General features: G+C 38.4%; 1 protein-coding gene across 12 annotated transcripts in view; it reads left to right on the top strand.

Moving 5' to 3' along the window:
- Nucleotides 1–16,340, top strand: part of MAGI2 (membrane associated guanylate kinase, WW and PDZ domain containing 2) — a 703,759-nt gene that overhangs the window by 313,228 nt on the left and 374,191 nt on the right. The window contains exon 1 of one of the 12 annotated variants that reach the window (XM_088165866.1): nt 8,965–9,200. The exons of the other annotated variants lie outside the window; for them this stretch is intronic. The gene's annotated coding sequence lies outside the window, so the exon portion shown is untranslated. Of the gene's footprint in view, nt 1–8,964; nt 9,201–16,340 lie in introns of those variants that run through there. 12 annotated transcript variants of the gene reach the window in all.

The following is a 16,340-nucleotide window of genomic DNA, read 5'->3' as shown; positions in this document are numbered from 1 at the left end:
GAATGCTTCCATAATTCCAAATCCAAAAAGATCTCTTTAAAGGGTCTCTTATGAATCTTGTGGTTGATCTCCAGAACATGCTCATTATTCAGGCCTTCCTGATTCCCCCTTTGTATCTTCACAAAAATTCTAAAAGCTTGATAGGTTGAAGATGAGTATTGCATTACAAAAATCATTTGAAATTGGCCATTGTGCTCCAGCATACTCAGGGAGACTGAAGGACACACAGACAAAGGCATGTATATTTGTGTATATGCCACACCCACATCCTCTCCTTCCTTCTCACCTTGCTCTCATAATGCCATTACAGAAATCTGATTCTCCTTAGGGAACCAAAATAAAAAAAATTCACTGACTTACACCAGTCAGTCTGTACTGACTTTTGGGAATCACTTTTGATTTACATCTCTCTGAGAGTTAATTAAACTCTGAGGCTTAATGACATCATTTAGGAATGGATCTGCAAGGACATAACATGTGGCTTTGTGCAGGTGAAGAGGGCCAATGAATGGACTGGGATTATTCACCCTTGCAAGCTTTTGCAGAATCCAGTCCTTAGTTACAATTTTAAATTTTAGGTTTTCTTTCAAGTTTTGAAGAGTATCTGAAATATTAAATGTGTTTTATACATGCAAGAAGATTAGTAACTATAACTGTATTGTTATGGTTGTACTAAACTACTTTATATGACTACAAACAGTAATTTCTGATTCAGGATATCTATAAAATAAGTTTTCTAACAATAAAAGAATGCATAAAAGAATGCAGTGAATCCAGCCAGGTACATATTAAAACAACAAAACTGTAATGCTTGATACAATAATTATATCAAATTTCCCAAAATACTAAGTCCAAACAAACTAAGAAAAACCCCAAAAAAACAAAACCAAAAACCCCCACTTAGAAGAATGAAAGGGAGAACATTTTGTTTCTGAAAAAAAGTTACTGCAACAGTAAATGTCACCATAAGAGAAAAAGACAATTTGAGGAAGAAGAAGGGAAATCTGGAGCAGTCACAAGGGACATGGAATGAGGAGAAAGGATAATAATGGCTGGAACACGAGGGGCAGGGCTGTGCCGGTTCGGGAGAGCCGCTGCCAGCGGGGCTCGGGCGCTGCTGCTCTCCAGGGTCCTGAACGCTCAGAGCCGCCGGCCTGGTCCGGAGGAGCAAGGAAAGTAGTGGTTTAAATAGAAAATTTGGAGTGAACGGGGCCAAAATCACTGAAGAAATGTAAATGTTGGATTAAATTGTTTGTGTAAGTGAGAACATTCAGCAATTATATTTATTTATTTATCCACTTATTTATCAATTTACTTATTGCAGTAGGGATCGTGTTTTGTACATGCTGTGCATTTCACTGTGGTTCTTATGGGGAATGTGCATGTTTTTGCATACTCATGCACAATATTTAGAAAAGAGTTTGATGTGTTCTGCTGACACAAGCTTCCCATTGTTGCATTCCTTGTGCATTAGATCTAATCAGAGATATGCTTCCATTCTGCTTTTCATACTGAGTTAATTCCCTCTTCCAGTGGGCAAGCACACCACAGAGTGTTTCATTTACTTGTCATGGTGAGATCAGGAAATCTACTGTTAATTATTATGGTTTCAATTCCCAACTCAGCTGCCTATGTCAGATGTGCCACTGTGTGAGTGTTTGACTATTAATGACTAGATGGAATATTACTACGTACACTATGAATATGAGCAAAATCTAGAAAGAGAAAAATCAAAATGGTACCAGAAAAGTCTTTTGCACTCTTGTCCAATAATTGATTTAAATACAAAACTATCAGTTTTATGTGTGCATATAGGAATTAAGTGATACAATTCTCTGGACTTTTAAAATGCACATAACGTGCAAGCATAACATTTAAAACACTGCATGAATACAGAGATGGATACTACTATGAATAATAATAGCAGATTCTTATTAATGAGAAAATATTATCACACCTAGCAAAAATACTGAAAGTATAATAAACATTAAATAAAATAATTAATATTGTAGCTATCATACCTCATACTTATATATATAGATACAACTCCTTTATATGTATTCTGAGTAATTTAGTTATTATCTTTTGTTAAAATCCAGAATTTTCGTTTAAACTCCTAGCCTACAGAAGCCCCAGTGAGTTCCCCACATTTGATATTCCAGAGTGGAAGAGCAATTGTATGAAAAATACATACCTCCTCTTCCCATACAGCACAGCAGGAGGGGGGGAAAGGAAAAATATGTCATAATTTCCAGATGTTGAGTTTCCTCAGACCAATTATATATGAAATTTAAAATCAGCCACTTCCCAGCAAAATGTTGTTGCCTTCAGAGGAGTATTATAGTCTTTGGTCAGTAATCATTAGGAGTTACAATAGTGAATGTGTTCCCTTTCTGGAAATACCAAGCTGTGGAGTTGGACTATTTGTGCAAAAAGCATAGACCTTCCATTTTCTTTTGCAAAGGTATTTTAGCAACCCCATAAAAACATTACTTATTTTAAACAAGGTATCTTAATATAGTACATACAAGCAGAATGCTAAAATGTATTTTGCTTTCTTTTGTGAGTTCTTTTAATATGACATTAAATAAATAACATTTTTATAGTTAAAATTAATAGGAATATATTAAATTAGTAGACTTAATGCTTTAAAAATGTTTTTTTAAATTTGTTATTAGCATTATCTTAACCCAAAATCTGCAATAGGAATTTTTAGAACTGGTTTAGAAGGGGATTGTATCATATACAGGGACTAGGAAGGACTGAGCAAACATGCAGTTGAGCAAATAATCTCTAGAAGGTAATAACTTGGAAGCACACTGCAATAACACTAGTTTGAGAAAGCTCAGTCAAGAGTCTCGTTATTTTGTAATATTAGATCCATTCCTCCTACAAATTTAAATTTTCTTATTCTTTCTGTTTCATTCCTACTAGTAGCAGCACACAGGATTAAATAATGTTTGCTAAAATGTAATTTAGCTCTTCTTAAATCATGGTGAAATAAAATCTGAGTAAAAACACCGTCATGTCATATTAATGTTGATACAATCACAATGATTTTTCAAATGTACACTTTAATTGACATATACAGATCAGGAAATTATTTCTCTCTGTGAAAAAAGTTTTACAAAACTTATTATGCTTGGCTGTTTAACAAAAGAAAAAACAAACTTGCAAAAATACTATTTTTATTTAAAATTGTGTTTGATCAAGATATCATTTACATAAAAGGACAATTGGCAAAATCTTTGACCAGTTTTCATGGATTTAGGTAATTGTCTTTGCAACATACTAAGTACTTTTAGCAAAAACATTTGATGTCTTCATGGTTTAAGGTCTTGAACTGGATGACAGAGCACTAGGAAGCAGTCAGAAAGATAGGTTAAGGATTTATTTTTATTTAATTCTTTAACATTACTTAAACCTTTAAAATCTAGAAAGATTCTTTCCAAACTATTCTATTTTCTCAAAAGAACAAACAATTTTTTTTTATATTGGACAAAAGATAGTTTTTCATAATTCAAAAAATGGTACCTTCCCAGTTCCAGAGAGGGAAGCTACCAACACATAGGCCAAGTCATAGGTACAGGAAGACATCACAACTCTAGCTTCAAATAAAGTAGGGCACATGCTATAAACTCAGACCAGATAGGGCTTTAATTTGTGTAGTCAGTACCACAAGAATTGTGTGATTATGGTGCTGTTTAATAAAGAATGTGGCATCTTGGTACAACACTTATTCTCTGGGAAGAGGGGAAGACGTCCTCTAATAAGAGAAGTGTGCTGAGTGAGTCAATCAAGTGCCATTGGAAGAAGAGTGAACACTGTGAATAAACCAGTAATTGACATCTTGTGGTTACCCCTATTGTAATTCAATTAAACTGTATTGAATTCCAACAGGCAAAAGCAGTAGGGGCACAGATCCTCACTGCCATGCTACCATAGACCATCCTATTGGCAGGCACTGGAAACCAATTAAAAAACTTACTTATCCAAAATAACACACTTAATGAACACACTGTCTGAAGAGGACTATAATTATCTTCTCCTTCTCATCATGAGCCTGAGCAGGCAATATTACAGGCTCAAGGAGAAACAGTTGAACTATCCCAAGAAAGTTAAATTAATATCCTCAAAAAAAATAACCAGACATTTTTATGGGACTTTTTTTTCCCCATTGCTATCCACTGGCTTCTGCCAAAGTTATTAGGGCTACTGTGTTTATCAGTTAGATGAAGACACTCAGTCTTCTCTGAAACACAAGTCTCAGAACTGCTTGGCAAAGTAGTTTTGTTAAAGTTTTGCTGGAAGCTGTACATACAAATACTCCACAATACTCCCAAATACTCCACAAGTTGAATTTTAGGGAATTTAATTGAACCCTGTACAAATTTTGTACAAGGGAATGTTTCCTCTCTACTGAGCCCTAGTGAGGCTGCATCTGGTGTGCTGTGTCAGTATAAGAGAGACCTGGTGCTCCTGGAGAGGGTCCAGTGCAGTTCTGTGAGGATTATTGGGGGACTGGAGCATCTCTTTTATAAGGAAAGTAAAAGCTAAGGGAGCTGGGCCTGTTCAGTCTTGAGAAGAGAGGACTGAGAAGGGACCTTAAGAATTTCTGTATCTGAAGGGAAAGTGTCAACAGGATGGATCAGGCTCTTTTCAGAGGTGTCAAGCAACTGGAAAAGAGCAATGGGCAGAAACTGATTCACAGGAAGTTCTACCTGAACATAAGGAAGAACTTCTTCACTCTATAGGTGACCAAACACTGGAACAGATTGCCCAGAGAGGCTGTGGAGTCTCCCTCACTGGAAATACGAAAAAAAAAACTGGATGCAATCCTGTGCAATGTGCAACATACCCATAAGGGAAAAAAAGCATGGACATTCCAGCAGACTTGATAGTGAATTTCCTCCTCACTGTCAAAGGAATTTCGTTACTTCTATTTTTCTTATTCACCTGCTTTTTAAAGAAGGGAAAGTTTACATAATTTCTTCTTGTGGCTTCCCATAATTTGACAAGGAAAGTTCATGAATTCCAAAGGATATTTGTATTAATGTAGCTAATCACCTCTCAGTTCTTTCTGTCTGTTTTAATGTCAAAGATAATGACTAATCCATTTCATGGAGAGGCCTTCTGTAGAGGCTTTCTCCAGCACAAGTCACAGACCACACATCAAATGGCTTATTTATAATGTGACTGGATTCAGACCACATCTCTGTCTCAGCCTTCTTTCACTTTCTTCTCTGCAGTCTTAACCTGTGATAAGAAAGGAGTGTAGGTAAAGCCAAAACCCAAATCAAATCTACCTCAAAATTGTTAAATTTCCTGATTATAATTTACATTATTTTTAAGGGGGGAAGATACTTAAAATACTGCAAATGCCATTTGTGTTTTGGTTTGCCCCATTGTATGAATTACATGCATAACTTACATGCACTTATTTTCATTCATCAATAATATTGATGTAAAGGATCTGAAGTCAATAGATGTTTTATTCTTTAGCACTATTTTGAAACATAAACTTGCAAATTCTACATCTGAAGAGTAATGGAAAAAGAAGCTACTTGTGCCTGTTTGCTGCACAAATTCAAAAAGACTTCATAAATACATGAAATACCTGTTTTCTTACTGATTGAATATATACCTTTTTGACTTGCATATAAATGAACTGTAAAAAAAGATGCGGCCTATTTCTATGGCTTCTTTTAGGAATAAATCCAGCCTTAAGCTGATATTATTATAACTAAAATAGGGATTTTTGTTGTTATTTTATGTAGATATATGCATTTTTTTACTCTTTTGAAATTAACATTGCAAATATTGAGCCGGTTTCTATCACAAAGTAGACCATTAATTTATTTTTGTCATGCCTCAATAATTTGATTACGTCTGTGTTGTTGTTTGAATTAAAGCTCTAATTTTTAAGAGTGTGATTTAAAACTAGTGATTCTTCTGGGAAACTCTCAAACTCCTCTCTAAAGATTAGAGGAGATAAACTTAATTATTAAAAAACCTGTATTTATTTCTTGAGTAAAGTATCAGTTTGTACTGATTTTTATTTTGATAAATATTACTGCACACAGTTTCCAAAATATAATTGTTATCTGCATGGTTGAGACAGATTTTCATCCATATTTATTACACGGTTTTATTAATTATGTATACATGTCTGTACACATTATTTACATACCTACTAGCATGTATACATACAGCCTTTAGATGGAAGATTAGGCTCCAGTTTCTTCCAGTGGATTAGACCTGCACTTTTTACAGCATCAACATGTAAAATCTGAATGTCTTGTTCCTGTCAATGTGCATGGCAGCCCAGACATTATAAAAGGGGTTTTTTTTGGAAGCCTAAAATCATTGCTCTATTTCTTAGAAACGAAATTACTTTCTTTTGAGAGTTGTAAACCATACTTTGCAATAGATGGGTGACCGTAGCATTTCATAGTTGAAAAGCTCTCCTGTACTCAGCTTTGCTGAAGTGAACATTTTGATGACTGTAATAAGTGTGCATAAGATGTGATCCTCTTGCTTATCATCACATTCAGTGGGAGTCCTGTGCAGAATGCCACAACTGCATTCTAGCAGTTCACTACATCAGAAATTTTGTTGAGCAGTCCCATGATTTACACACTATTGTAACTGCTCTGAAGTACCAGGCAGGGTAATTTGTGTCTATTTGCCTTTTCAGCAATGATAGTTTAGGCCTATATTTAATAAAAACAAGTTTTATGTTCACTTTATAACAATAATAAAAAGGTTGACAGTATCCAAGTTAGGGAGCACCAATATAAATGCAATTCTGAGTTCTGAAGACGAAGCTTGGCTGGCCCTGCTAGCCTCTCCAGGTGACTTACTCAGCTTGTTCTCTTTTATTTGACCCATTGCAGCCAGTAAACGTCACTACTCTGCTTGCAATATTGTGGCTTCAGAAGGGTGAAAGGAAAAAGTATTAATAGAGTCACTATATGTGACTACACAGAGTGCCCAAAAGAACTGCAGAATTCCACCTGTAACCAGAAACTTAGACAGCTGAGATGAAGTTGCTTTGTTCCTGTCTTGTGTTGGTTCCTATGGCCTTCATTGTTGGCATCCTCTTAGACATGTTCTAGTGTTAAGTGTGTAATAGTTGTTAGATATCTTTCTACAAGGATATGCTTACCTGGGCATGACAAGTCCCACTTCTTGACATTTTCTTTCAATATATAATTAAATGAAATGTAGCAAAATAAAAGTCCAGTTTTTTTCCCCATGAAGAGAGGTTTGAAATAATGTCTCACATATATGTGTGTGTGTGTGTGTGTGTATAATAGCTATGGGAATTTTGGCAGCCCCTTGGAATTAGTCTTGGCTTCTGCCAAAGGGTCATGGACTGTGACAAAAATTCTGGCTATGATAGGCGTGATATGAAGCACTCTTACTAGAGCATTACTGGAAAGAATATGTCAGAGTTAACAACCTTAAGTCTCTGAAAGTCAGAGCAGCAAAGAGATGTTATCATCAATCTAGTAGATATAATAGCCTAATGATATGGTGAAGTTAATCCATGATCTCTCATATAACTCTTTTTCTTCAGTATCCTAAAAGAAATCCAGGATGCCACTTTGTGTACTTATCAAAAGAATTACCTTACATCATAAGAGTGGTAGTATGGAAAGTAAAAGGTGGAAATCTGCATTCTCTGTCTAGTGCCAGAGGAACTGAGGTGTCTGTGGACAGATCTGCAGTTAATACAACACAAGTAAATGGGCATTTGTTATATTATTGGAAGCATTGGGAAGTATTAGAAGTGTTGGATGGTGGATGGATGAGTAGGCTTTCTGGCTTTAACCTGAGTCTTTAAGAATATGATCATAGGAAAATGGTTTTAGATTTCTTCTGGAATAGATGATACATTACATCTACACATTTAGTTTCTCAGAAAGACTGATTAAATGTGGATGCCTGCTTTACCCTTTGTGCCTAGTTTTGCAGATGTTTCCTGTTTGTTACCATTTTATAATGAATGCATAGGAATATTTTGGGTGAAATTGTGGTCTCATCAAACATGATAGAAAATTTTTAACAGAAACTGGGTTTTAAAATGCAGTATTTTGTCAAGACTCACAGTCTTGTTTCCTTTAAGATATTCTTGTAACCTATTGTTTGCAAGTAATTCTGACTTTTGCAACAATATTTGGGTATTTCATATTACTTGGCAATAACTAGGATTCTCACAGAATCTGAATTCTTTCAGCCTTTTAGAGCCTAAATTCCAAAGCCCTGCACCGTATGGTAGCTTTAATCAGGGTAATTCCAGGGAGCAGGGCCATTGGATAGCCTACAATTCAGAGAGTCAGTTTTAAATATAATGGCCCTTATACCAAAGATACTTTGAATTGCAATATAATGAATAAAGAAGTAATAATTGTTTTTAGTTGAGTACGGTCCATTTGCTGATGAGAAATTAAATATGGCTTCAGCATAAATATTTAAAGATTGTATTGTAAAAAATGTACAATTGGGAAGAATCTGTAAAGGGATACAGAACCAGCATAGCATCTAAAAAAAAATATTGTGTTTATTTAGGAATAAGCCCCTAATTTTAAATATTTAGGAGCGTCACGGTATCCAAACTATGCGTGATTATTGCCACTGAAAAGTTTAATAGCACATCTCTGCGCTGTGCCTTCTTGCGTGGCTTGCCAGCGCAGAGCTGGAGAGCAGAAGGACGCCTGACGATCTCCTCCGAGCCCTATTTCCCTGCCTGCTTTGTAATGTAAATGGCCAGTTTGAATCCCCCCACGGCTCCGTGCGCTCGATCGCCGAGCATGGTGCCGGTTTTTAGGCGGGAGATCACCTGACCGCCCCCCGGAGCTGCCCTTGCCGGAGGGCTCTGGGGCGGCTCGGGCAGGGCTGGCGGCGCTGCGGGGGCCGGCGGGGCCGAGCGCTCCGGGGGGCGGAGGGAGCGCCGGCAACGGGAGCGCCGCTGCCTCAGCCTGGAGACAGAGGGGGAAAACAAAAGAGCTCAGCTGCAGTTTTGTGTCGCCGTGTTCTGGCTTCAGCAGAAGATTCTAGACATTCGTGCCGAAAAATCAAAGCGCAGCTGAGACTACATCTACCGGGAAGATAATTTCCGTCCCCAGAATGGGCTGGATCCAGTACAGGTGGTTTGCAGATCATGCGAAGACAGACGGGCTGAGAGCCATGGAAAGGTGGGATAAGGCGCTGCCTTCTCTTTCTTGCCTTTTTTTTCCTTCTCTCTCTCTCTGGATTTGTAAAGCAGTATAGCTGGAACCTGAGTCAGGGTCACTTAAAGAGATTAGATGGGGTTTAATCCCACAGAACAAAACCAAAATGGGAGGCACTGCTGTGTTCAGACAGATGTTGAGCCCAAACTTGGGCTGAGTTCGACTCGCTGTGAGCGATCCCTGTGTAGCTTTTGATGTTGTCTTTGTTTAGAATAGTTCCTTCGCGAAATACGAGGTTTTAGGACGAGCTGCATGCTTCTGTAATAAATTGTCAGATGACTGTTCCAATGCGAGGAGATTTTTGCCAGAGAAGCTGCAAATGAAGGCTTTGGAGGTGAGTTTATGGAAATAGGAAGAGCTGTTGACTTTGAATTCCGTGTGATGCGGGCATGGTTAGAAGTTGAGCTGTGCTTGTTGTTGTACATTGTCTGAATTGTAACAATGGGCAGTTCGAGTAGAGCAAGTTTGAATGGTGTTTCTTTAGCAATACCAAATGCATTTCACTCGTATGATCTTTGGCTTTTCACAGAAGGCAAGGAATTTCTTCTTTTTTCTGAGGAAAAAGCCAACAGATTTTTTTTTTAATATCAAAGAACAGGAACAAATTAGCATTTTTATTTGAATGGTTCTAGTTAACACCAGCATGCCTTAACATCTAAAACATATCCCAGCAATTTCTCATTTCTTTTGTTGGGCAGATGCATTTCTTTTGTTCCTGAATTTTTTTCCCTGCCTCTTTAGAACAAAAGGCATTTCCTTTTATTCTTTTTTTTTTTTTTTTAATGGCAGCAAGAGAGTTATATACAAATTAGCAATTTTATACAGGTTAATGCTCTGCTTCATTCTGAAGTAAACTGCCTTAAGGTATTAGGAGGAGAGGGGGTGGGCAAACCGGGGGAGGCTTGACCGATGCCCAAGAAATACTGAATTCAGATGGATTTAGATCATACAGAGAAGCAGACATTTATCTGTAACTGGATTTCAGCTCCATGTCATGCAAAATCTGCAGACTATAGCAGGAAGACTCTTAGCAACCAATAAATCAGATTTGTAATGGGCCTTTAAAAATGTCTGTGAGGGGTGACTGCCTGGGTCCCCTTTGGCCAAATTAAGATGCAATCTGACAGTACAGTAGCATCTGTGTGCTGACATTTGCTCGTGAACCTAGTGAAAAATGGCTCCAGATCTCTTCTTCAGTCCCCAAAAGACAGTTTCTGAATAGGCATGCATTTTTCCCTTGTATTGTTGTTAGTTATAATCACCATTCTCTCTGGTAATGTCTGACTGGCTTGTTTTGCTTTGCTTTCTTTGACTGTGACTGGCTGAGGGGCTATGCTTGTTTTACCTGAAATCAGAGCCTCATGCCAATACTACTGCTTACAAAAAAAAAGAATAATCTTAAAAGGTGTGTATTGCAGATGTGTTGTTTAAATACTGTTAATAAAGCAGCTTCTGCCAGTTCTGCCGGAATTAGGTAAGTGGGTTGAAAAACATGTGTCTTTAATAATGTGCCGCCCACGATACAGGTGAAAAAGAAATGCCAGCTGGTGGTGAGTGCAACTGTCAGGTAAAACTGAAAATCCTAACAAAAGGCAGTGGAATGAAGTCCTTAAAGGCCAGAAGTATATGTATGGGTACAAGTGTTTGTTTATCCAAGGGAGAAGTTCACGTTCAGATACTACAAGAGTGGGGGGGAGGAGGAGCAGGGGAGGCACTCCTTTAATTGTACTACAAGTGTGCTGGGTGGAAAGAGCCCTGCATGGAATGGCCATTCAGTCTGATTCACAGCTCTGCTCCAGCGTTCCTGAGCAGCAGCTGCAGCCCGGAGCTGGGAGCAGCCTCTGTCTGTCCCCATGTGGGGTGATTGCAGGGGACTGGGCAAGGGGACCGTGTTTCTCCAGAGGGGTCTGTGCCAGGGATTCATGGGGCGACTGGGAATTTCGCTCCAGTGAAAACTGCTTCTTTAATGTTCCCTCGATAAGGTGGCTCCGTAGCACAAATGTGCAGCAAGTAGGAGGCAGGAGGGCAGCTGTGAGTAGTTGGCAGTAGTATGGATGCCCTCCAGAAAACGTGGCCAGTTTTTTGTGACTTTAATAGCGTCTACTATTTTTGTTGGTACTTAGAAAGTGTGTTGTGTGCAGTGCTTATAAAACCCCCAAATGTTACTTGCTAGACTTGTTACAGTCTTTAGAGATTAATTTTCATTGACCTAAATGCTTCCATTACCGCCAGAAAGGAGCAAAAAAGAACTTTAACAGTGCGTGCAGATCCCATTGCTGCTTCTGTACAGGTAGATAATTTGACGGTAGTAAACACTTGCTTCGTGGAAAGTGATACAATTGCACAGTGGGGTTGTGAAAAAGAAAACAAATATCTTGCAAACCATCAGACAAGCAGAAGTGTCAATGAGAGGTATTCAAATAAACAGAGTTAAAAAGCTTTGAGTGACAGAAATATTCCAGATACCTTATTCATACTGACCATAGTTACAAGGCACTGGAATGCAGCTGCATTTGGAAGGTAAATCAACCGGGTTGATTTTTAGGTGTGTATGTAGATAATAAGAATAAAACGGGAGTCTAATACTGAACAGGAACAAATTAGATTTCAGAACTTTACACGTTAAGAAAAACTCATTTGAAGATCACTACAGGCAGAAAAGTTTCCAGAAGAAATTAAATGAGCAAATTTAACCCTAAAGAAACACACACATCCACCTAGGAGCATTGTCTATTGATTATGTCATTATTAACTTCAACAATATTTAAAGTGGGATTAACAATGAAAATCTGATTTAAGAAATTAAGCATGGCTTTTGACTTTTATTGTCAAAATGAAATTTCCCAGGGACTTTGCTTGGAAATGCACATTTCCTTGTGGTGCAGCACTGACACACTGGACCCCTGTAAAGGGGGAGGGGAAACAAATGAAATGGTGGCACTAGGAAAATTTCACACCACCACTTTCAGAAAGCTGTGTAATACATCCTGTGGATAAATATAAAAGTCAGGATTGTCTTCTGGCTGTGGTGGAAATGAATAATCACAAGAATTAGATAGATTAGTATATACTAACAGGAAAAAAGACTCAGACCCAGAGTATTGAAGCCTGAGAAAATCATATTTACATTGAAGCAGTCCAAGTAGAATTGCCAGCGTTCCAGCTGACAGACTCATCAAACAGCCCACCTATTTCCCATTTCTGTAGCAAGTGCCTATACAGAAACCATCATACTCTCACTGCAAAATAAGCTTAAGAACATTAAAGGCCATATAGTATTCCCGGTTGCCCTAATGCAACCAGTTTAAATCAAGTTTGTTGTAAATGATGTCACTATAACAGAGTTGATTGTAGCCCATAGGGCCAAGAAAAGAGTATGGTCAGCATAATGTTTTTTTTCCCCCATAAGAATATCCCAGCTATTCCTATTCCTCTGTCATTGCTTCCTCGTGTGTATAGCATATCCCAGACCCACATGTCTGATAAAAGCACCAGACAAAAATTTCAGAGAGATCTCTCTGATCACTGTAGCAACTCCTTTCTGACTACATTGTGCTGTGGGATTAAGAGGAGGATGGTTCTTATAGTGACCTTTGGTGTTTGTGTACAAAGAATACCTATGTTTAGACTGCCCACTATTTCGTAGAAAACAAAACATGAGTAGTAGAGTTACCTGAAAAGTGTAAGCTGAAAGTTGGCTGGGTTTGTTATTTCTCTAACCAAAGAAGGTTAGGTTGACTTTTTCAACTAAATAAAGAAAACCACTCTCACCTGGAAACATGCCAGATTCTTCTAATCTGACATTATAATCTTTTCCCTGTAACCCTTCTAATTTCTTTGTATTTTTCTTCTCATATTTTTTTTCTGACATTCCACAAACTTCTTTATTTATGTAAACTTTCTTTGATTTAACCATCTATGACTTTTACCTGTTCTGGGCCAGTGAGAAGCAATTACTGTCACCAGGCCTTTCTTTAGTGAAGTCAGAATTTGGTGCTGGGGAGCTGGGTTATAGAGAGGTGCATACCCAGATGTCTACAGAATACAATACTCTTAATCTCATCAGTCTTCCTACAACAAAAAGGAAATTATTTTTCATCCCAATATCAGCCAAGTATACCGTAAAGAATTTAGCCAGTATTCCCATGGTTCAAACTGCTGAAGGGAGCAGTGAAAGCTGGTGGCTTTCTTGGGGCAATTTTATAATCTGAATCTGTATCCTGAATACCTGCATGATCCTATGAATGGTACTAAAGGAGAGTGTGGTTTATGGTTCAGTTCTGCCTCTGCTGAAATTGGTGCCAGGTTTTACTCTAGAGATGAGACAAGAGAACATTTAGTAGAGAAAATCTGATCTTGCAGAGGGGCTCAGGTTAAATACATTTTATCACCTTCCTGGCAAAAAAAACCAAGGAAATAGGATTGACAGTGGGTGATCACTGAAGCTCTAAACCCCCTAACTGTTAGACATTATGAAATTATGAACAACAAAAAAAGTGCCTGGGAAAAATTCTTTAATCTGAAGGTATTAGGAGTTAAGTCTTTACAGCCATGACAATCCCCATTGACAGAATTGCTCATAACCTAGAGGTGATGGAATACAAATGGGCATGGATGTGGGAAGCATTGCAATAGAGAGCACATCTCAATAAAAGCTCTTTCTCAGTTATCCTTTCTTTCCAGTCAAATAAATAAATTGTAGTGAAGTACAGTGTGAAGAATTATTGCCACTAGAGTGCTTTTCTGATGAAAGAGATGATGTAAACTATAAAAGCGTGTCCTAGAAAACAGAAATTAAAGATTTCTGGAAGTTTGTAAAGATTTAGGAACTCTTGGATTGATTCAAGCAGACTAAGTGGATGTGGATTGTGTAACTCCAGCATTGGTCATGTGCTGAGAAACCTGATCTGATGGGAGCACAAAGCCTTGGCACTCCTATGCTGCTCCTGCTCTCCATCTGTCTCCTCTCCCAAGGTCCTGGCTTAAATCTTCAGGATTTCTCATGACATTGGCCAAAGTTATTGCAGTGATTATACTCATCTCTGTGACGGCAGAAGCCATGATGAGTCCAGGAGATGATAACACTGCTAATGAAACATTGGTGAGCAGAGCCTCTGCAGGGTCAGGACCTTCAGGGCAAAGTTCCCTTTCATTAAAGGATTTTTCACCTTCTGAATCAGCTTCTTGGAAGAAATTCTGAAAGGTAACTTGGCATCACCCTGTAACGCTGTGCAGTCAGATACAATCCAGCATTTTGTATTTTAACAGTGCACATAACCCAAAAAGGTGTGAGGAACAGTGTCTTTTTTACTAAATTAAGGTTTTCTATCACATGGTTGAGATCAAGAACATCTAAAAGCAAAGCCTGATTATGACACCAGCCACTGGAATATTCCATAAATCTAGAACATCTAGGGAGAATTGCAGATGGCTGAATAAAGAGCTTGATCAGATCATAATCATTCACTGTTTGATCACATAATTGACTGGGGTGACTGGAAGCATGTGTGCTTCTGTCTTCAGAGCTCTGCAGCTCCTGACTGACAGAAGGAGACTGCAGTTTTGGTGTTTCTTGTTCAGATGATATAATAGAAAGAGGTTCTGGAAAACACAAATGAACAGTTTGTGGAAATGTGAGTACCATTGCACCCTAGAAATCCTTATGGGATGAGTGGTAGCTATCCCTCGGACAGGAGGATTTTGCTGCACAAAAGGAAAGGGTAACTCCAAACTTTCCTAGCTTTTTTGCATGGCTGGATTTTAAAACCTGGAATAACTGAGGGGATAGTCTGCTCCCATTCTGTCATCGCAGCCGTCAAATGCTGTTGTCGAACGAACTGCGGTGACATAACCATCAAAAAACACCTGCCTGTGTGCCTATTGGAAAGTCCTTCTGCAAAAGGAGGAGTGTGCCAGTAGGGAGCTCTTTATCGTGTTAGGTTTTTTCCCTTCTGCAGATTCAGCAGGTGCTATATATTATCCTTTACAACCTTCAGCCATTTGGAGCTAGGACACTGTAATTATGTTCCCTGTCCATGGAAGTTACTGACTATTACTGTGTGAAATACGAGGTCTGCTCAGAATTCAAAACTAAACTGAGGACGCATGTTTGCTGCTGTTTTCATACCAACAGAATAATGGCAGTGTTCATTTACAGTACTGTTCATTTACACTAGTAAATGCTCTCTGCCCCTTAAATGGTGGAACCTGTATAGAAATACCTTATTGCTGATAAGTAAAGAAGTCAAATTCCCAGTGTTTACAAGTACTACTCCTACAAGTAGTAGTTTAAACTTGTATAGTTTATTTTGTAAAAAAATTCATAGAGGTTCACCCCTTTGTACATGTGAAAATAAATTGGGAGGCTGAGACAGAGAAAGTACACAAGCATTTTTAAACAGAAATAACTTTCAGTCATTGCAGAGATAGTCAGGCTCTCAGGGCCCTTCCCAATGAGTTATCTTAACTACACATTGCTCTGGGACTTGTATGTGGGTCGGTCTGTAAGTACCTGCACCTAGCTCTCCCAATGACTCAGTAGCACAGAAGACAAAGTTGGGTTTTCTATCTCCTGCTGCTCCTACTTTTGCAACCTCATCCACATAAGAATTGCCTTCTGTGAGGTTTCATCACTTTCTGACTAAAAAAATGTAGCCTGTTTTTATCTTGCTCTGTTCTCTGCTCAAGTTATTCAGAGGAAGTAAGATATGGGGGGGAGTGCCTTGCACACTATTCCATTAGGATAAATAATGTATGCTGTCTATTGTGTTTCGAAGAATGCTTCAAAGAAAACTCTCCATGGCATAGTTATGATAACAAGCAGGAAAGAAATAAAAGGAGAGAGAGCACAAGCAAATATAGGTGCTTTGGTATTATCTTCTAGTTCAGTATTACTAGTGTGCTTCTTTTGCCACAGCTCTTGTGCTTTTGCCACAGCAGTCCATGGAAAAAGATTGTAGCCTACAGCTGCCCTAAGAACAAGGAGAAAGTTTTTGTTGCTCTTTACCTCCATATCCTGTTCATTTCTTCTTCCCACTTTCATTTTAATGGGAGAGCCCCACATGCCCCCACATCTCTCAGGGGAATGACCATGGCTTTTAAGAA

The sequence above is a fragment of the Sturnus vulgaris genome, chromosome 5, assembly GCF_052056855.1.
Source record: "Sturnus vulgaris isolate bStuVul1 chromosome 5, bStuVul1.hap1, whole genome shotgun sequence".
NCBI lineage: Eukaryota > Metazoa > Chordata > Aves > Passeriformes > Sturnidae > Sturnus > Sturnus vulgaris.
This window is presented reverse-complemented; position numbering and strand designations above follow the sequence as displayed.